The sequence below is a fragment of the Stegodyphus dumicola genome, chromosome 1 (assembly GCF_044657685.1).
Source record: "Stegodyphus dumicola isolate Sdum_Otavi_A_Nest chromosome 1, ASM4465768v1".
Lineage (NCBI taxonomy): Eukaryota > Metazoa > Arthropoda > Arachnida > Araneae > Eresidae > Stegodyphus > Stegodyphus dumicola.
The window spans coordinates 185,075,197-185,098,704 of record NC_140768.1 but is presented as its reverse complement, the minus strand read 5'-3'; the positions used below and the strand labels follow the sequence as shown (position 1 = coordinate 185,098,704).

Genomic DNA, 23,508 nt, shown 5'->3' with positions numbered 1-23,508 from the left:
TATTATAATGACAAATGCGAGGGTTATCCAAATTTCGTGATCGAGCTACATATTAGAATTCAGAAAAGTTTAAGAGTCGCAAGATTGTATTTACATTATTTTAGAAACAGAGAAACTGATTTTGAATGAAACGTTTTTGAAGTAAATTAATGACAATTTCGCATTTTTATGTAATTATATATAATTCTTATTTTTTCTGCTCTATATACAGAAAAGCGTGTTCCCACAGTGTACAAAAGTGAAACTACACTGGTTATCATTAATTAAAGAAAAATCACAAACATGACAATTACTCAAAAAGTTACACGTAGAATGTAATGAAACTTGCCCACAGTATACAACAAAAAGTAAGGTATAAAATAAAATGAAAAGAAATTACTAGACAATTATGGTGTTATAGCAATTAGCATATGTATAAAATTAAGCAAATTGGATGTGTCAGAGTTTGGTATAGGAAAATTATCTTGGAATCTGATCTCCCCTAGAAGCAATACAATAAATACAGCGGTGTGTCAGTTATGCAGTCTATCTGTTCCGTAGAAAGTGAGAGCTATTGCTCTTGCAAAACTGTTGCAAGCGTAGCAGAGGTCTGAATAGGAGGACTGAGAGAAGTTATACGTCTTCCTAAAGCATCCCAGCATGCTATTGCTTTTGCAAAACTGTTGCAAGCGTGACAGAGGACTGAATAGGAGGACTGAGAGCAGTTATGCGTCTTCTTAAAGCATCACAGCATGCTCGATAGGATTCAGGTCTAGTGATCGAGCTGACCATTCCGTGCTGTGAATTATTTGCTGCTGAAGGTAATCGTCCACGAAGCGAGCCCTGTGCGATCTAGCCTTGTCGTCCTGTAGCAAGAAATTTTCACCTATTGCCCTGGCATAAGGGCGCGCATAAGTATGAAGGATGTCACCTCTATAGGCCTGAGCATTCACTGTTCCACTTGGAAAGACGTGGATGTCTGTGCACCTACCCAAACAGATACCAGCCCCAAATACAGACATTGCCTACCCTGTATGTTTCTTTACTCTCTTTTCACGAATGTTTGGTGGATGATAACGGGTTACGGGTTCTCTCCAAATCAAATAACGCCGCATAAGTTATAATCAGGTGAGCGATAGTTGAGAAATTGTGGTGTTTTCTCGCAGGATTTAATTGTGAGCTCTCAACCAAAATCTACTTCAATTTGATTAAGTTGGTAGAAACTTTGCTGATGACTGTGTTTATATGATCCCTCCCCGTAAAGCTTTTGTTAATTGATACCCGTGTTTGTTTGCTGTACTTGACTTTCGAAATAGATGGTTTTATTTCTGAAAATCTCCTTTCTTGTGTACTTCTTAATCACAAATAACGTACACTAACGCTCATAGAGACTTTTCATTATTTACACCAAGGTTTCCCAACGGGATCGGTACCTCCCCCTTAGGGGGTCAATGAAATTTTAAAGGAAATCAGTGATGATCGAAGAGTCGAAAGCCGAACGTGCACCAGCAGTTGATCGAAATAATTAAATTTTCATTGATTAAAAAGATATTTATTAATGAAATTGATAATTAATAATTTATTGATATAAAGCTGTATCGTATAATTAGAAAGAAATCATATAAAATAAATATAAGGAGGGGAAATGAACTAAAATTATGTATATTTTAATTCAGAAAGAGGTTTTCTTTTAAATATACGATTTTTTATGCATATTAACTCCAGGATAAACAAGTAAAACACAAGAGCGCAAGAAAACATAGTTAAAAAAAAAAAAAAAAGAACTGAGAAGTAGATAAACAGGAAACAGGAAACAGAGGTTGAATATTTTTGAACGAGGCGATTTAAGAATTAGATTAAGTAGTTTTATGCCAGATATTAAATGCATCAGTACATTAAACATAGCTATCCTATTAATCAAAATAAAACTTTATGCAATTATAATCTCTGGTTTTACATTTTTATATTCGTAGAATTAAAAAAAAATATGAATGCAAAATGTAATTAAATGCAGTAGTTCTGAAAGAAATTTTGTTTTTATCAGTAGTTTAAGCAATAGTTTGCAGTGTAAAATGTGAAATAAATAATTTTTAAAAATAGCATTGAAGTATTGGCTAGTAATACTGTTATGTCTAATTCATGTACGCTTCTTAAGCATGTACGTTTATCATTTTTCCTTCACTCAGCAAACACTGCGTAATATTCCCATCTCAATTTTCAAGGAATAAATTTAGAGTGAGAAAATAAAGAAAATTACGCGTATTAATACGGTAGTACAAATGTTCACACTAACTAAATTGCAGAAATATCTTTTTAAGCATTTAACCTAAAATGTTCTAATAGGATGTATAAAAGGCTCCTTAATGCCATAATTTCCTTTTTACTACCCAAGACATACTGGAAATCAGTCTCTTCAACAATGAAACTTCAATTTTTCCGTAAAGCCCGTAGTGTAGTAATGAAAAAAATTCTGAGCGAGCTTTCAGCTGGTTGGACTAGTTTCTGGCGTAATATTCTGGTCTCATTACGTGGGAGGTCAACAATTTCGATTTTTGTTTTGTTTTGTTATTATTGTTATTTTGCCGTCAAGGCCCTCGTCCTGGTTCGGTTCCGTCGCATCTCAGTATATTCCAAGGTTCGTCAGAACTCTGTGAAAATTTCGCGTATTATTCTCATGAGTATTTTCACTTTTTGTGGCGTCGTGAAAATTGTTTAGTTCCTCATATTCACGTCACGCTTTTGGGTGATTCCTTTTATTGAGTTGTAAATCAAGAAGTGAAAGTAGAGAACATTTCGTTCATTTGATGTCCGAAACCGAAAAACTAACTATATCCATTCTCATACACGACCGGAAAATCTTTCATTCAACTATCAGAAAAATGAAACCAATATAAATATTGTGATATTAATTAGTAATAATGTTATTGTATCTATGCAAAGTGTAATGCTTTGTAATATAAAAGTGAGATACAAAAAATATGAGCATTTCTCAATAATATTTTGATACTTTTGCTTAGCAGCAAACTTTATTAATATTTTACACCCTTATAGTATGAAAGATGAAAGATGTTTCTTTTAGCATACGCTATATATAGAATTTCTTTCTAAACTTTCATAATTGTACGCACGCAGTTTTTTTAAATTTGTCAAAAAGGTTACGGTAAACCACAGGACGATTATCTGTTTCCAGAAGAACGAATTTTCGTGGGCGATTTTATTAGGCAATGGTCTTCACCGATTCAAGGAACCTAAAAAACTACAATGTTTTTAACCTCGATCATTCTCAGTGAAGTAAATATTTAAAAAGCATTGAAAATATATCAATATTCCATGTACTTCAGATGGAAACTGTGAAAAATGGAGGGAGGGGGGGGGAAGAAAATTATTATTTATAAGACTGGAACGAATTCTCAAACTTCATGAATCTTGGAAAAGGTTCAAAATTCGGAAACTTGAATCATCTTCATAATTCGAATCTTAGCTTAAAAAAAGTTAAACGTTTTAATTCAAAACTTCAGAAAAATTACTTTTATTCACGTCTAGTAGAGAAGCGTTCATTAAAAAATCTGATGCGGACACCACATGACTACCTTGGAATATTAAATTATACGCGTTTTTTGCTGCATTTAATTTAAACTTATATCCTTGAAATTCATTAGAGATATATTTCTCATTCAATGAATTCAATTCTCACTTCGCGGCAAGACAAAAATACATAAAACCTCAAAATATCTTCATTGAAAATTGAAAACTAAATCAAAACATAAAACATCAAATGCAGTAAATACAATTAAAAAAAATAAGTTTTATAATTGAAATTAGACTTTCTACGCAAAAGCAAGCAGTTCGGCCAGCAAGCACGAAGGCAGATTTTGCGGTGCGCAAACCTGGAGGTTTTCCCACTCGGCAAAAAGACACCGAAGGTGCATAAATGACTTAATTCACTATTCTGCTCTGTTTCAAACGTAAACAAATATGGATGCTACGGTAAAAAAAAATTAGGCTTAGCCGCACTTAAACATTTTATAAATTCTTCATACATATTTAGTATATATTTTATATACATTTGTTGCGGCTGATTGCAACCACAAAGAAAGGTGTACCACTACATTCAAGTTATAGCAGTCTTATATACGAAATTTCAACGTTCTGAGGCTTTTCGTTTTTGAGTTTTGCTGTACAACGTACGTACGCACGCACAGACGTCTCGAAAAAAGTATGTTCTAAATCCATTTTAAATATTCTTTGCAACCTGTTTTGTAAAAAAGTGTCTTTATTCTGTTTTTAAGTACAGATGTCACACAAAAACATCGTTAAATAGCATTCGATAGTGGTCAAAATGGATATTTTCGTTGAAATATGATACCCGAAAATTTTCGCGATTACAATATTTCCTTTACTTCGTGCAAGGAAGTAAAAAAGAAAGTCGATTGTTACAATTTTATTAGATTTAAGTCACTATAGCATTAATTCGTGACGGCCCTGACTGCCACATTCTTGATGCTCCACTGAGTGAAGTCGTATACTTACCTAAGTATCTGGACTACAGGGTCCTGCCTCAAATCAAACAAAGATTTGTTGCGTGCATACGGCTTCGTAACAAATTGAAAGCACGAAGAATTGATGATAACTTGATAAAATTTATTTTTACCAAAAGAAACATTTAACAATTCTCGAATTTTCCTCAAAAATACTCGTTAGCTTTTCTCACCATCACAGAGTAAAAATCAGTAGTTACATTTTAAACTACCAAAAGCTTTAAACGCAGCCCAGTGCAAAGCGCATCTAAAAAGGCAAAGCTTCGACGAAGATCTCTTAATTCTCCGAACTCACGCTGTAGCTGAGAAACTGATGCTTTCTCCTGTCTTCCATAGTTTTCTCTCGGTCACCGAGAAATCTCTAGTACTCTTCCTACTGGGAGGCTAAATGAATGCCGGATACGGTTACAATTACATATAGAGATCAACTACATTTATTCAGTCACAATACCATTTACAGCTAGCTATACAAGGACCAGTCCAAAATGTCGCCATGTTGGGCGATTCTTTGCGATTTCTCGACAAATTTGGCGGTAAAAGTTTGTAAAATTAGCGAGATAGCCATTTACTCAGTTCTATATACAATTGCCTCTCTGTAATATTATTTTTCCGGCAGAGCGTCTTCTCTTTTAAGCCTTTCATTTAACATTATAGAAAAAATTCTACAATTTCAGATATAATTTCATAAAAGTTCTACATATGTACAAAATACGTAACAGATTTTTTTAAAATTTCCTAATAAATTTTCATCAATTATTTCTTATTTTTCTAGGCATGTTTATGAAATGAATGGAAGTTCGCCCCTTTTAGACGGTAAGATTAAACAATCGAGCTGGGGACGTAAAACTGTAAGTAAAGAATTAGTGAAACAAAAAGGAATTTTCGGTGCTTTAAAGAGAATTCTTAACATATGAATACAAACAATATATTGTTACGAAAAGTGCAGGCGCGGTGAGATGGCTTCCCCGCAAAGCAGTTTTAGGATTGCCATAAAATGGCAAGATAAAGACGGATTACCACATTTGGCGAGAAATCGCCCATTAGGCGACAAAATTGCCGATATGCCATGGGCGGATGGAGAACCTTCTGGAACGAATTCTTACCGGTTTAGCCCAGAATGTTCTCTAACACCAGTCAAAAGCTATATAAACCCTGCTGGTACGCCGAGAGGGAGTTAGTATAGAGTTGGTGAGTTGGTGTGTCTCGTCTAGCGAATCAATCCCTGCGGAGTCGATCGAGTTGACAGCCGGGCAGCGACTGTCGAGTGGGTCGTTGAGTGCACCGAAAGAGTCTCGTAGTGTATCGCGGTTAGTGCATCGTCGAGAGAGCGTGTTAAGCTCCGGGAACGACTGAACCGAAGAGTCGGGTGCCGTGCTCTGTGTGTCGTCGAGTGCATCGCGAGTTGTAGCGTGGAGAGTCTCGAGAGTACGTAGAGTTCCGAGAACGACCAAGCAGAGTCGGAAGAGTCTGGTGCTTTGCAGTGAAGCTGTCTCCACCGTTATTGCCTTATAGTGAGAAGGCTGTGTCGCTGAGTTTCAGCGTGTTTATAGGAGATCTTCGACGACTGTAAAAAGTGACTTTGGAGCTGTTCTGATTAATATTGGCTAAATAAAGTGTGTTTCGATACTTCATCAAGTGTCGTCGTTATTCACACTAAATCTACGAACCCCGTACGAACGTGAAGGAACGTAACGTAAGGTACTAAGCATGATACATATAATGACACTCATGTCCATAAATTAAGGATAATTCGGAGTCACGCGGAAATCGAACTCTAAAATAAATATATCACCTGTAAAATCACTACACACATCTTCAAGAATCATATGCAAATTTCAGGAAGTAACCAGATGACACCGATGGTACATCACAACGACGAGAGTGTAAGAGAGTGATATATAAGGAATACAGGCAAAGAAGAAAAATTGTTCGCAGGCGCTTTATAAGCATTTCAGTGCAATAACCGAATAGTTATGACACAAAGAACGCATTTGGATGATTTTTTACGTGGTAGAATTATCGGCCGTCTGGAATGTGGGCGTACCCAACTGGAAGTATCAGACGAACTTGGAATTGCCCAGAGTGTCATCTCCAGGCTTCGGCAACGATTCCAAGATGATGGTAATGTGAGTAGACGTTACAGCGCAGGTCGCCCCAGAGTTATAACGCCGAATGAGGACCGGTATTTAGCAGTTACTGCCAAAAGAAACAGGCGGAGCACAGCCTCAGACCTGTCTCGTCAGCTCTCTTCAGCCACTGGTACGACAATTTCAAAGAAGACCGTGTACAGACGCTTAGGGCAGATTGGTTTATATGCTCGTAGACCTGTCAGATGCGTTCCACTTACTGCAACTCACTCAATAGAGAGCATGCATTGTGGACACCGCAACATTGGGCTTGTGTGATGTTTTCCGACGAGTCCAGGTTTAGCTTGCAGTTTGATTCTCGTGCTCGTTTGGGGTGGAATTATTCTTGGTTCCAGAACTGACCTGCATGTTCAAATTGGAACCATGACAAGCCAAATCTATCGGGACTTCATTCTGGAACAACATGTACGTTTGTTTCGGGGCGCCATGGGCGCACAATTTGTGTTTATGGATGACAACGCCCGTCCTCACCGTGCAAACATCGTAAGCGAATGCCTTCAATCGGAGGATATCACCCGTATGGACTGGCTAGCATTCTCACCGGACTTGAATCCAGTACAGCACGTGTGGGACATGCTTGGCCGACGAGTTGCAGCCCGTCAACCTCCTCCTACATGTCTACCGGAACTTCGGAGAGCATTGCTTTTTGAGTGGTGTAATATCCCCCAAGATCAGATCGATAATTTGATATTCAGCATGCTTAGGCGTTGTACGGACTGTATTGCATCGTCTGGGAGACATACAATGTATTAGCAATCATACCAACCATGTAATATTGGTTTTTTGTAAATAGGTTTTTTTAGTAATTTGCTCCAGGGAGAAAAAATCGCTAATTTTTTTAATAATATCAAACATATAGCATCTTTTTTGCTCTTTACCTTTTGTTTAATAAATAAGCTTTACAAATAAGTCAAATTTGTTTTGCTTCTAACTCTTCCTTTGCCTGATTTTGCATTATCCTTAATTTATGGACATGAGTGTACATAATTTGGGCATTAAAAGCGGTCTTAGCCCTTTTTCGGTAAATGGGTTGTTATAATTGTAATCACACATGTTGCTATGGGAAAGTTTTTAATTTTGTCCTGGCTATCGTGAAGCTTACTACACTGGTGTGCAAAAATTAAGGACGAGACGGTTTTTTTCAATATAACTTTGTACAAAAGCTTTCCAAATCAACACATTTAATACCGTAAGATCCCCAATACGTAAGGACATGAGTAATGTAAGCAACACTTACTAAAAGAGAAATCAGAGGGATAAAAAGAAGCTTTATTGAAAAAGTAGCATGGAGCGCAATGCGACTGAAGGCCGAAACATCCCTGTGATGGGTGTCCAGCAAGAAACATCCGGTCTTTAATAGGGGATATGATCTCCCCTGACTGCTAGGCAGGTTTCACAGTGTCTGCCCGTGCTGAGAATGAGGGTGTCAATGAGTTGTTGAGGCATTGCTGCCCATTCGTCTTGCAGCGCCAATCGAAGCTCCGGAATCGTTACTGGTGGTAAGGTACGAGCTGCCAAGCGTCTGCCTAGAAAATCCCATACATGCTCGATGGGATTGAGATCCGGAGATCGTGCCGGCCAATCCATACGTTCAATATCCTCTCTCTTTAAGAGCTGTTCGGCAGCTACTGTGCGATGACATGGTGAATTGTCGTCCATGAAAAGGAACTGCGGACCCATAGTGCCTCTAAAAAGACGCACATATGGAAGAAGAATCTCGTTACAATAACGGGTCCCGTTGACTGTATGGGATAACCTGCGTCGAAGATGTGAAGGTCTGTACGACTACCAAGCATGATGCCTCCCCAAACGAGAACACCGCCACCTCCATACCTGTCTCTTTCAATGATGTTCGAGGGATGATTGCGGCTTCCCCGCTCTCTCCAGATGAGTATGCGATGAGAATCGCTACTCAGACTGAATCTGCTCTCATCTGTTAAGAGTACTCGTCCCCATTCATTGTCTCTCCAATTCCGGTGTTCCCGGCACCACAGAGAACGCCTTCTCCGATGGGCAGGCGTTAGAGGTACACACCGTACTGGGCGTCGTGCAAACAGACCACCACCGTGCAGGCTTCTGGCCACGGTAAAACGCGATATCGGTCGTCCAGTCGACTGTGTCGTGTCTCTAGCGATTTCTCCCGCTGCCTGCCGCCTGTTTCTTCTGGCCTGTAAGGCAATATACCGGTCATCTGCGGGTGTGGTTCCTCGTGGACAACCACACGTGGACGTTCCTGTAGTTTGAAATTGTCTCCAAAGTCGTGAAACGATGCTGTGAGCAATTAATTCCAAACTCCGCAGCCACACTTGTCACACTGCGGCCTTCCTCCAACTTCCCAATGATTCGACCTCGGGTAAAAGCTTCCAGATATTGTCTAACAGATTGATTATTCGCCATTTCTCGCTGAGGCTGCAACTCGGTGTGATTTTAACTGCTATACGGCGTTCAATCTCTTTGCCAGAAATACTGATCTTACACCGATAACATGCTTTATACTACTCAGACACTCCCCCATTACGTCTACCTGCATATCTGCGCATGTGCCACCGTACATCAACTTACTTAATCTCCTGATTGGTCTTTCTGTTCGCTCTGCCTCTTCGTTCAGCTGATATGCTAATTTTTCGACTTCGTCCTTAATTTTTGCACACCAGTGTATCTAGTATCTTTAATTTGATTGTTTTTATTTTTTCATGAACACGATTGTTTCTGACATACCAGGGAGAGTTCGCAAAAACACCCTCCTGGGCGTTAAACAATTTCTTCCAAATCTTTTTACATGAATAAATCTAGATATCCATAACAGAAAATAGGTGAATAACTTGTTGTAGATAGCGATAGGACGCTTTTTCGATCAATTAAGGGGTAGAGTTTAGCTTTATGCACTCGAAACTTCTGGATAATAGATGTAACGTTTATGGTACATGCGAAAGAATTAATGATAATCTCCCCAAGGTAAGGGACTTGCTTGGCCCAGGCTAACTAGGATTTGACATTCTTCGTTTTCTGACGAGGATAGCCACAGTCTTGTCAGTATTGACCAGGATCTTTCATTTCTGAAGCCAAGATTCAAGTTCTTGGATGTGATTTTGTAACCGTTGGATGGATGACTGAACTAAAAAATGCGCTTTGTGCAAGAATCGCTGTTTGCAAATTTAGTGTCAGATGTGGTTGGATTGTCAGAAGTCATTCACATGCGGCCTTGCCATTCTGTACAGGACGTCCGAAATGAGGCTGATCTTTTTTTGGACTTGCGGCCACCAAGTTTCTACGCCGAAGTTTTGAAAAAGTACCAAAACGTTGGCGGAAAATAGTTGATTTGGGTGGTGATTGTTATCTGAACTAAAGGTACTGCTTTCATGTTTTTTTTTTTTTTTCAACTTTATTGAGAACGTTTTTTTGGAGGAAAACTTTCGTTGCAACCAGATATTACAGTATCTAAGACGATATCTTCATTTCTGCTTCCTGTAACTTTAATATCGCCATTTCTTATTGTTGCGTCTAGTTCTGCTTACTGTCTATGCCGTTTGCTAGTCGTTGGCATCGTCACTGATCAGTCTGTCTTCCCACGTAAAAAATGATCTTTAGAACCATTAAGAGCGTTAGTTATCCCTGTTTTCTTGAAGCCCTGCTTTATAAATGCTTCATCATTCAGAGCCATGCACAAAATACCACGAGCAAATTAATTGTTAATACGAAAACAATTTAGGAGACTATGCTTTCTAAACGCCTTGAGAAAGGGGGGGGCGGAGGAATTACGTGAATATTAAAAAAAAAAAAAAATTCAGAATTTTGTACTAAAAAGTTGCGGAGAGGGGACACTAGGAGAAAAATACACACGAGACCAGCATTAGGCATTTTCCCCGTCTAGTGCAACCTCTGCAGCTTCTGAATTCTGCTGCCTTGTACCTTCCTAAGTTTTAAAAGAAAATGCTGTTCCTTAATTCTGTAGCCTAGTGTCTTTCCTAAATAATAAAAGTATTGCCATCTCTAAAATATCTTTGTTCATTACTTCTTTAAATATTAAACAAAATTCTGCCATCCAGTGCGACCGCATTGGTTTCGCCAGTCCTGAATATACGAGTAAATACTGTATTTTACGGAGTGTATTTTCTTCAGCTTTTAAAACGTAACTTTTTCACACTGTGGTTATTCAAGAAAATTACTAAAATTTTATTTTATAAATTAATTTGATTTTTATACTTTTAGATACATATCATTGGATAAAGGTATGTCTGCCTCAGTGGCATAATAATTTCGAGTTTCGCAAATGACTTAATGTAATCAAAAAGAACTCCATCCATCCATCATGGGCGGCAGTTTTTTTCGTCAGTTGTCTAATACTATAACCGCGTTGTATGCAGGGCGTAATGCGTAAATTCGGGTGGAGCATAGAAAGACGCAAGGCCGTTTCCAAAAAGTCCTTGAACCATATCTATTGTCTTCGGTTATTTAAAAAGCTAGTCCTAACTTTAAAGCTGCCATTCTTTTTCATTTTATTAGAAAAAAGCATATTGGAAACGTCTGCTGTTAAAGAAACATGATAGATGAATATTTATTAGGATTAAACTGTGATTTTTTTTTTTTTTTTTTTCCTGTTATAAATTTCCAAATGAAAGTTTTTTTTTATCCTTTTTTTTTTAAAAAAAATTCCTGTATTTGGCTCTGCTTTTCGAATAGCGCAGTTAAAAATCAGCATAGGGTGACCTATTACGAGTCAATGTTTTACTAACCTAGGGATTAAAGTAAATATTAGCTTTCATGATATTCATGCGAATTGATCATGTTGCTTTTCTTTGAAGGCAACCCCGAAACTTTAGGCAACCACAACTTAGATATGTTTTCAATGGTATTACTGTATACAAGAAAATTGATTGTAACTGTTATGATTATGAATGAAAGTCTGGAATTTTTTTTTATGACAGTATATAAGTGAAGGAGTTGTCGGCTATCTGCCTGCGAAGAAACAATGCCTTAGTAGAGGAAATAACACTCTAAAGGAAACTGGCTGGTATTTACATTATTAGAGAAATGCAATGTACAATATTTTTTGCGTACGGAAAAATGTTTCAGTCTTAAAAACCGACGGAAAAGTTTTCTATACTGTGGTTTTTTCAAAACCGTCTAGGAAATAGCAGCTATATTCTCAACTGTCTATGTTTGGTTTATTTGATTACGGCACATAAGGGCTATCTGCCTAAAGGGAGGGATGCCTTCATGGAGGACTTTCTAAGGGAAACTGGCTTGCATACACGTTACACATGGGGAAAACCACGAAAACGCCCGTGCAGCTAGCCCATTCGCCGGGATTCCAGCCCCGGACCGAACTACCAGTATTCAGTGACTTTACCACCCGGCCGCTGATGGGCCCACAATTCTCTAGAAAAAGTGTAATTTACAGATTCTCTCGTGGAAGAAAGATAAGTCCGAAATTTTCATGTATCAAAAATTTTTATTGTTATTACTTTATTCGCATTATTTAACTTGCTTATTATTTCATTTTAAAGTTTTTTAGTTAAAAGCTGAATTCACAGTACCGTTTTTAATATACATATTATTGGCATAAATACATTATATACAAATTATTGGCATAAATACAATTATAATATACATATTGGTATCAAATGCTGCAAGAACATTTCATCAATAATGTTTTGAGTCATAGAATTTTTAGTAATTTAAAGCTCTAAAAATATAAAATTGAGAAAAATGTATTTAAAACTTCCACTAACTTCCACTATAACTAACTGTCTTTATATGCAGCTAGAAATTCACAAAAACATTTTTTTAAACCTGCGTTCTAATGTAATATGAAATTTTCAGAAACTTTTATAATAGATTTGTTATGAATTAATCGATCGACAACGGTTTCAACTGGCTTATGATTCATGGCAAAAATATGTAGCCACTGGTCAGTCAGGTGGCCGGCGTGCATTTTTGCGGCTTCTACACTGAGCCGATGCGTTGCACATCTGTTATTTCTCTACCGTTGTGTTGAGCGGTTGTTTGGCCTGTTCATGTGACGTCATTGAAATGAGTCATCCTTGCGAAGTGGTGATTTGGTCGACCTTCTATCCCGGACCATTACGTCTTTCTTCAAAACATGGAGCTAACCTCCATGCTTCAAAAGGAGGGGAGAGGGCGGTAATTCCCCGACCTTTTATTTTTGTAGCTTGTCCATTTCCGTAGGCTGGAGGAGCCGGTTGGTTTGTTATTATGGGGCAGAATTGCGTATTATTACGATGAACAACTACGTTTCATTTGCTAGGTGTCTCGTTTTTTCGTCCCTCTTCTCAGGCCTCGAGCGAGCGTTGACCGAATTTTTCCCTCGTTTTTCTGCTTGTTTCTCCTCCTCAGTGAGGCCACGGTAGAGAGGTATTGCATATCGATTTGAAGACTTCGCATTTGTAAAGAATAGTGTCTGCAGTTCTTGTAATACTATTGAATCGACAGGGTATTTTTTTTTTTTTTTTTTTTTTTTTTTTTTTTTTTTTTACGCGCGTAAGACCTTTTTTTAATTCGGAACCAAGATGTGCTTTACTGCATAACAGATGTATTCGTGGTGAGTACTCAATATTACTTTTTTTCGATATTACTTTACTGCTTTTAACTTGTTAAAGTTGTTACTGTAAACCTTTGCCGAATTCGATTTTGTGTATGTCACAAGTTTTTTCATTTAATTTGCCCAGCTCGAAAATTTCACTTATACGTAACACGCTGCAGAACGTCTGTCGCATTGCGATAGGCCTCTTTAGTGACTGATTTGAAAATTTTTTCATTAAAGAAGTCAGACATTAATTAGAGCACAGTAAACAAAATATGTGTAAATCTCTAATAAATCAGACTGGATCGCAGTTAAAGTAATAAACAGAGGAGCGTTCTTCCACACAACATTTATTCACGAACACCAAAGACGAACTGATACATATACATAATTGACATCACAGTTTCTTTTTACAAACAAACACTACCGCCATCTATTGGCGATCTATGGATACACAATCCTAAACTTAACACTCCCCCCCCCATGCATCCGTTTACGGATGCATCAATTTTATTGAACTTCAAGATTATAAAGTCTTTCAATTGGTCTTCTAACAACACCCTTATCTAACTGAATCTCACAAGATCTAATTCTATCATCTCTTCCATGAAATAATTCCTTAATCCTACCTATCTTCCAGTTACAGCGTTTCACATTATCTTCTCGTACAAGTACAACATCATTAATTTTAAACACGGGAGAATTCTTTGGAGTTTTTGAAAACATGACTGATCTTAATTCTAACAAATATTCTTTATAAAACCTTTTCCAAAAATGCTCTAATATTAATTGCCTATGCTTCCATCTTTTAATCAACTGAGATCTTGTAGATTCTAGTTTAGATTCAGGTGAAGGTAAAACAGTCAATCTAGATCCAGTTATAAAATGTGATGGTGAAAGAGGATCAGGTTCATTGTATACATACGTTATAGGTCTAGAATTAATAACAGCTTCAACTTCAACTAAAACAGTATACAGTTCTTCATAATATAAAGAAGCTTTACCTAAGATACGTTTTAAACAAGTTTTTACAGATCTTACCAAACGTTCCCAGAATCCGCCCCACCAAGGAGCACCTTCTACAATAAATTTCCATTCAAACCCCTTTTTACCAAGCAAATTTAGAACCTTTTCATCTTTACATAATTTATACAAATATTTTAATTCACGATCAGCAGTCTTAAAGGTTTTAGCATTATCAGAATATATAACTCTACAAATACCCCTACGTGCAAAAAATCTACGTAAGGCTTGAATGAAACACTCTGCACTTAAATTTGATAACAATTCTAAATGGACTCCTCGAGTCACTGCACAGGTAAACAATGAAATATACACTTTTGTACCATCCTTTAAATACAAAGGGCCAGCGAAATCTATGCCACTTACCTCAAATGGTTGAGCTTTCTCCACTCGGTCAGCTGGAAGAGGAGCCGATATCTCGTGTCCAGCTTTAGCATTATATTTTTTACAAAATCTAGAATCATGTAACACAGATTTTACAAAACGTCTAGCTTTTAAAATCCAAAATTTCCCTCTTACTTGCACTAAAGTTTCATTTACACCACTATGAAGTACCTTTTCATGACAATTCAAAATAATTAAACGAGAAAAATAATTATTTGGTAATATTATAGGCTGAATTTCATCGACATCTAATGATGATTTCACTAATCTACTTCCAACTCTTAAACAACCCTTTTCATCCATTACTGGATTTAACCCAAACAATTTGGAATTATGAGACAATGGTTTTTTACATTTAACATCATTCAACTCTTCAAAAAAATACTCACCTTGTGATAAGATAATCCAATAACACATAGCATTACATATTTCATTTTTAGTCACAGGACCAATCACTCTATTCTGTGATTTTAAATTATTAATGAATCTAAATACATATGACGTGACTCTTAAAAGTTTACCTAAGTCACTAAAGTTTTCTATTTTTAACACAGGTTGTAAGGGTTGAACACTGCTAGTAACTTGAGTCACAACTCTTTCTTCAGCACTATCTACTATGTTACAATGCTCGTTCACTTTAGGCCAATTTATTTCATCTTGATGAAGCCATGGAGGCCCATGCCACCACACTTGATCTACTACAAGATCACTCACTTTAACACCACGTGTGATTTTATCGGCTGGATTATCTGAGCCAGGACAATGATGCCACATGCTCGGGGATGTTTTGTCTTGAATTTCAGACACTCGATTTTGTACGAATGTTTTCCATCGCCGTGGTGAGTTCTTTATCCAATGAAGCACAATAAGAGAATCTGTCCATAAGTGAATCTTAGCTTGAGGAAAATGCACACGGACTGTAGTTACAAGTCTTGCACCTAACACTGCTGCCATAAGCTCGAGTCTTGGTAAAGATAATTTTTTCAGGGGAGCCACTCTGTTCTTGGCTATCACTAAACTTGTTCCACATAATGTCCGCGCCGATTAAAACGGAAATATGATTCATTCCATCGGCGCTGCCGCAGTCTGTCAAAGTGACGCCGAATGCTTGGAATTTGGATTTGATTTCTACATCTGGTACTCGTATATCGGCATTTGTTATGACTGGTATTTCAATGACTTCGAGATTTATGGATTTTTCAGGGTCATTAATATTCCGGAGCGTAAGTTCAACTTTCTTTCGCCGCCAATGTTTCCCGTTCTTTTCACCGAAGGTATGCAGATTTAAAACAGTTTCTCCTTTCACTGGCAATTGTAATTTTCTTGATAAATCTTCTCGAATTGCAGAGATTTGGCTATCGCCGTCAAGAAGACATCTCACAATACAGTTCTTATTTTTGCCCTCAGCCACAGCATACACCGTTTGAAGCATAATATTAGATCCAGTTTTGGCAGAAGAATTTTGAACAATTTCCGCCGATGTTTCGGTTTCCTTATTTTTTACACTGGAGACAGCTGATGTGGGATTTACACACACACTTTCATGATGTTTACCGCGGCACTTTTTGCAGGAAAACTGTTTGTTCTTACAGTTGATAGCTAAATGTTTACATCCAAAACACATAAAACATTTTCCTGTACGTTTCAAAATGTTGCGTTTCTCATCAGCGTTCACCTCAGTACATTTATATTTCGTATGATCTTTTTTGTCACAAAATATACATTTGTATCCAATTGTTGATAAAGCTGAAGCAGTCGGAACTTTCGGTTTATAATTAGGATAAACTTTCGTGCGTTGTTCATTTTGACGAAAGTATGGTTTCTGATTCGTTTTCGCAGAGTTCATTAAACTTGCAGCTTCTCGACAGTTAACTTCCTTTTTTAAGAATTCTATAAGTTCCTTTATATCAAATCCTGCTTCTATATTTCGACTTCGATTAAATTCCAAATTTAATTCCTCTGGAAATTTCTGCAAAATGATAGGACAGAGAATATTTCCATAACTTCCAGAAGTAACGTTTAACGATTCTAAACTTCGAATGTTGACTTCGCATTCATCGTACAGCTTACGCAGTGCTTTAACATTTGAAATGTTTCCCACTGGTTCAAGGGATAATAATTTATTCATATGCGAAGTGATAACAACATCTTGTCTTCCAAAACGTTCTTTCAATATTTCTACTCCGGAATCATAATTCTGGTCACTTAAAGCGAAACCGGAAATGGCAGCTAAAGCATTACCTCCAAGTAAGGATTTTAGGTACACAAATTTTTCAGTTTTTCTCAATCCACTATGATTATGAATTATATTTTCGAATTGGTTCCAAAAGTCTAACCATTTACACGAATCTCCGTAATAAGTTCCGATTTGCAGACGTGGCAACTTCACTGTTTTCGTTTCAACTGGAAGTGCAACATTAGCCGTTTCGTTCTGATGAACTGTTCTAGAAGATTCCGAATTCTTCTTCAAAAATCGTTGCATTCTTCCTCTCCATATAACAGTTTTATCCTGGTATTCTTGACTTAAGGTAACTTCATTTTCAATCTCCTCCGAAGTTACTTTCGTTTCTATTTCTGAATCTAAACTTTTCAGTTCATTGATTTTCTCAATTAACTGTTCATATAAATCCTCGATTATCTCAATTTTCTCATTTAGCGGAATATTATTTGCTAAATTCGATTCGACTTTGCTTATCAGTTTCGTAGTTAATTGTCTAACAACCGATCGTTTCTTTTTCAAATTTTCAAGAACGCCCTCCATTTTCGAAATATTCAGTCTGTCGATTTTCTGGTTCGTAATAATCCCGGTTTGCAGGCACCATAAACAAAATATGTGTAAATCTCTAATAAATCAGACTGGATCGCAGTTAAAGTAATAAACAGAGGAGCGTTCTTCCACACAACATTTATTCACGAACACCAAAGACGAACTGATACATATACATAATTGACATCACAGTTTCTTTTTACAAACAAACACTACCGCCATCTATTGGCGATCTATGGATACACAATCCTAAACTTAACACATAGAACCTGAAATTTAAGTTCTCCTGACTCTCGATAACGCACCAGACAGGATCGGATTAAGACCTTTAGACGCCGTAAGTACTTAAAAGATTTTCGTTCCCTTACATATGTTTAAGCCAATTGTTTTTTCCTCCATTCCTTCACTCTGTCGGTTTTTGGTTTAGCTGCATCATGCATTTTGTGGTAAAACTGCCATGTGAAATTTCCTGACTTTCCTGACTACATTTTTTGTTGTGCCTCCTTTCCTTGAATATTGCTTGATGGTTAATACAGCCCTGCCTCTAAGACACGGCACTGAAGCCCTCGCAACGTTGCATCCATATGTAGAGGCTTTATTCCTTCCATCAAGCACACTTCCAGTGGATGAAGGAATCGTGAAACTATTTAAAGCCTATTATGTCACGCATGTCTTAGTTTGGTTTATTTAATTATGGTAAAACACTTGATGGCTATCTGCCTAAAGGGAGTGAAGGGCGATGCCTTAGTAGAGGCCTTTCTAAACTAACTCGTATACATGCGGAAAATACGAAAACGCTCTTGCAGCCAGCCCTTTCACTGGACCGATGTGCCAGTGTGTTCAGCGACTTTAACGCTCGGCCGTTGGTGAGCTCAGTGGCATTTTGGAAGTAAATTCAACATAAGACACTCGTAGAAATAATTAAATTCGCATGGGAACAAATTAATTCATTAACAGTGAATGATTACTGGCATCAGCTCTGACGAGAAGTTGTTCAAAGGTTTTAAAGGATTTCCACCGGTTGAAAATGAAGCCAAGGAAATCGTACAAATTCCAAAAGCAATTGGCGACGAAGGATTTTCAGGTATGGTAAAAGCAGAGAGCAATTAAAGAAGTAGTCTAGAATGATGATCCTGAAATTACAAATGAACAACTGGATGATCTTTTAACACTAGCTGACGGCGAAAACAGCGATAGTGAAGATGAAGAGCCTTAACTTATAAGATGTTAAACAAGTTATTAAAAAAACAAAGGGCGCAAGAACTGTCTGTTTTGTAAGGGAGATTGACACAAATGAAGAAAGTGCAGAACACTGTATCAGAAGTATTGAAAAATTTTGCACTCCTTTACGGCGAAATGTTTTAAAGATAAGGGGATTTGGTACCCCTTGAATGATTTTTTTTAAGAACTTTCATGTGCTTTTTATGAATAATAAATATTAAGTGGTTATATAAGATAAAATGATTTTAAGCTGAAAAAAAGTTTTTTTGCGAGGAATTTTTGTTTCATTTAATTCTTGTTTTTTAAATTCAACAATTAAAAATTCTTTCTTCCATAATTTTCAATATTTTTGCTTCATTTTTTATTGTATTTTTAGAGTGTTCTTAATAACTTTACGGATCGATTTTGCAGTTAATGAATTAGTTTCTGAGGTAAAAAAATATAAAGCACATTTTTATATAAAAACTTTAAAAAATATGATTTCAATAACATTTCTACTTCCAATAATTTTTCTTCTCACTATTTTTCAAACCCCATCCTTGTTTCTGTTAAGTATATAATTTTAAATAAGCAGTAAAATTATTAAATAATTTAATCCATATTTGTACAAGTTTTAGGACTTTAAGTAAAAAAATTTATTGAAAAATTGCAAACTGTGAAAATGCAGTTTAAAGAATGTACACTGTTTGAATGGTCAATAAATCATTTCAAATTTCTTAAAAAATTTTATTACTGAATTTCAATACGTATATATATATATATATACATATATATATATCAAATGTTGTATGAACTTAAATCCATTTAGTGCGAATACAAGTTATTATTACTTGCGCAATTGCTGCAAAGTTAGTTAATAATAATTTATTTCCTAAACAGTATTGATTAATTGATTATATTATTTCCTAAGTTTAATTAAAGTAGAATTATTTTAAAAGTGTGCATCCATACTGGTAAGTTATATTTTGAAAGATGTTTTGAAGTAATTTGAAAGCAAAATGTTAATAATGTTTTAACGGGGACTGGAGTTAAATCATCATGAAGAATAATATTACAATTGTAAAAGTAAAAATTAAAACATGTAATTATTGTCATTGATCGGAAATTAGTTGACTTTTCAAGGGGAACAAACCAACTCCCGTTCAGTGATCAATAATTGATAAAAATACGTAAATATGAAAGTGTTTCGTCTTTACTCGAGTTATAAGTTAAAGCCAAACCGGCAATTCTAGTCAGGCCAAATATTTCCGCGAATAGTTGTTACTCAAAGAACTTATTCTCATGAAGCATTTTAGTCAATTCAATTTGGAGTAAAAATCAATTACTGTAGAGAAATCCTGTAAAACTCGAGTAATCGTCCCCGACACTATCATCTTTATGTATTTGAGTACTATATTATTTGTAGAAATTAAACATTGGAAATTGTCATTATGAAATCGAAATCAAAGTAAAGTTGAAATAAACATAGAAGATTATAAAAAAGATAAATAATGCAAATTTTGTAAAAACAAATCAAAGAGAACATAAAAATAATATAAAAATAATATAAAAATAAAATAGAAAATAATATAAATAAGATCAGTGAATGTATATGAAGATATAAAGGCCAGAAAGGTATTAAGTAACTTACATTCTTTCTAGTGGGGGAGTTGGCAATGTGTTCTCTTCGTGTCTGACTCAGAAGTGTAGGGTGTCCGAAAATTCTTAGCGGCAGTAGGGGCTTTGAATTATATCAGTCGGTAAGACTTGGGTGAAGAAATTTATGGTAGTGGGTGGGACTTGGAATTCTTGAGGGATGTATTTTGTGGAGTTCTTATCTGAGAGAGACCGTCTGTTAAGATTTTTTTAAAAATACTAGTGAATGGAAATTAATTAATTTCTGGCTAATTGTCGTGTCGCAATGATTAAGAATTTAAGAAAGGAAAAAGGCATTTTCGCTGTCCAAGAGCTAGTAGACAGTCTAAAGGCAGGAAATAGGCCCATTTTTTTTAGTAACAGTATAGTAACAGTATATGTCTGAAGACAATTAGCTTTTTACAATATATACAATTGAGTAATTACACTATATACAAATCTTTCAACTGACAGTCATCCAACTTATACCGCCTTCTCAGGTTTAGGAATAAATTATCATATCCCTATCAGTTAAATGATTTAGAGTGAGTATTTAACGCCTGCTCTTTTAAGGCAATGGTTGATAAATTGAAAGGGAATTAGATTATTTTTGAGAATTTTGATAAGGATCAAAATTTCGCGTTGTAAATCTATTGTATCTGTGCATATAGTTTTAATTCGTTGTATTTGATTAATTATAGTATTGTTAATTACTTTTTTGGATATGTTGGAGTTCCAATTTATTAATTTGTTAGTATTGAAATTGAAGTTTCTTGTTTTGTCAAAAAGTAAAATTTTTTTGTAGTTAATGATTTGAAGATCTAGAAAGTCTATGCTATTTTGTGAATTATTAGTTTTATTAAGTTTAAGACAATTCGGATAAATGTCGGAGTTTTCAATTTTACCAAAATTATTAATTGTAATAAGGTCATCAATAAATCTGTAGGTGTGTTTGTAGTAATTTAACTCTTGTGGTTGTAGATTTTTTTGGAAGTTAAATTCTTTGACAAATAAAAAGATATTACAGATCGAGGTGCTGGAATGTAAGCCCATTGGCAATCCTCTGACTTGTTTAAAAAGTTGATTTTGAAACTTGATGTAGTTATGAAAAAGTGTGCATTTTAGGTAGGTTTTCCATTTGTCAAGAGTCATGATATTGAGTATATTAGGGAAAAGTTTTGGTAGATCAAGTAGACTGGTATAGATTTCTTCTAGAGGAAGTGAGGTATATAAGTTTTCAAAATCATAGCAGTTAATGTTTTGGATGTTAATGGTATGAATGGTATTAATGACAGGAGTGTTATTATGAATGATCCAGCAATAGTTATGATTAGTGTTACAATCATTGAAAATAAATTTACAGATTTTATTAAGTTGAATTGAAAAATAATAGTCTATATTTTTCTTGTAATTATTAGTTCCATTAGCTATAAATCTAAATTTTAATGGTGTTTTATGGAATTTGGGAATCGCATAAAGATTAGTAAATCTGTTGTAGTTTGCATTGAAAGTAATATTGAGTTTCTTATGAAAAGTTTTAATCCTGTTTATTATAGATGTTTCTGTAAGGTTGGCTGATTGATAAGTAGTTGCGTTGAGAAGTCCTTTATGAATAATCTCAGTGTAGAATTGTTTTCATATAATGCTAAAGTTATTAGTTGCTTTATCTATTTTTGTAATAGTAAAAAGTTGTTTTAATTTACTAATATCAGATGTAAGTTGCGACCAGTTCAGTGTACTTTTAAATTTGAGGTGACTGATTTCTGTGGATATGCGTTATCATAACTGGTATATATCTGTGGATATGCGTATAAAACTGATCAGCGACTAAAATCTGCAACTTGGAAAGTTTTTAATTCTTACAGAGAATAAAAAAGATCTGGCTCATCATTCCTTTAAGCATCATAAAACTTTAAAGTGAGTGTAAAAGAAATTTATTTTTACTTTAGCACACGCCAGACTTTAAATTAATATTTGTTTTGCATGCACAATTTTTACAATATTGATAAAAGAAAATAATGGCTTGCAGTCTGAATAGAATGTCCCATTAATGGCGTTAAATGACTTTTTGTAGCACCCAATATTCTTGGGAAAGAAATAAGGGACAGGAAACGTCGCGCAGTTCGTGGATTAGATGAGAGGGGGACGGGTATCTTCGATCAAATTTGGCGCAGTTCGTACCCTACCACACCGTAATATAATAATTAATCCATTGCCAAACGTGGGGATTATGTCATTAACACGGTTTGAGTTAAAAGTTTCGGTTCCCAATTGTTACGTTATCAGTGCTGCGCAGGCCATGCAAAATAGAATGATCTAGAAATGACGCAATCCGGAGAAGTTATTACGATTTTTAGAACAGAGAGGGAGAATTAAAGTTAGTTTAAATTACTAACAGACTAAACTAACGGTAAATAACTAATGGAATTTTGATTCACATATTTTTTTTTTAATCTTACATATATATATATTTATATACTTTTGGTGCGGCCAAGTGCAACCAAAAAGGGAGGGGCACAAGTACTTGTTAAAGCAGTTCTGTATATAAAATTTCAACGTTCTGAGGCTACTCCTTTTTGAGTTATGCGAGATACGTACGTACGTATAGATGCCACGAAAAAAAATCTCTTCTGAATCCATTTTAAATCAGTTTTATAATTCGTTTTGGGAAAAAGAGTCCTTTATTCTGTTCTTACTTATAGATGTCACTGAAAAACATTGTTAAATTGCGTTCGATAGCGTTCAAAATGAATAGTTTCGTTGAAATATGGTACTCCGAGTTTTTTGTGATTACAATACTTCCTTTACTTCGTACAAGGAAGTAAAAAGATTTCTAACGCCACGTATTTAAGCCCTTCAATTCGAAGTTTATGTATCTTTTTTATGCACTTTCTGCCAGTTGATTATCTGCATCCGTTGTTAAAAATTATTCGCAGACTTCAAGAAAACATTTCGTTACCATTTTTCTTGCATAACTTTCATCCCGCTCTTTTTTTCCCCATTTCTGTTTGTGTTCTTTCCAGGAAACAAATCTTGATAAAACGGCGGACGTCCGCTCTATCCTGTATGTCTAACATTTTTATGGCTCAGAATCTGTGTTCTCAATTGTTTGTTTTAAAGCAGCTGTGCATTTTCGCTAGAGCTCCCATTCATCCTATTTCTGGTAAATTGTCTTTTTTCTCACTTTCATATGTTTTGTTTTCAACTGTATTTATTTAAAAATGAATTTTTCGAACTATTTTTTTGAGTTCAGAGACAAACGAGCTTTTGCCCGCTTATCGTTGCACAGTT

The 23,508-nt window shown here is 35.7% G+C and overlaps 1 protein-coding gene across 5 annotated transcripts in view; it reads left to right on the top strand.

The window, feature by feature from the left end:
* The window catches only part of LOC118182260 (uncharacterized), a 148,844-nt gene that overhangs the window by 13,572 nt on the left and 111,764 nt on the right, over nucleotides 1-23,508 (top strand). The window contains exon 1 of one of the 5 annotated variants that reach the window (XM_035351598.2): nucleotides 12,760-13,226. The exons of 3 other annotated variants lie outside the window; for them this stretch is intronic. The gene's annotated coding sequence lies outside the window, so the exon portion shown is untranslated. Of the gene's footprint in view, nucleotides 1-12,759; nucleotides 13,227-23,276; nucleotides 23,381-23,508 lie in introns of those variants that run through there. One more of the 5 variants, XM_035351605.2, reaches the window with a different exon arrangement.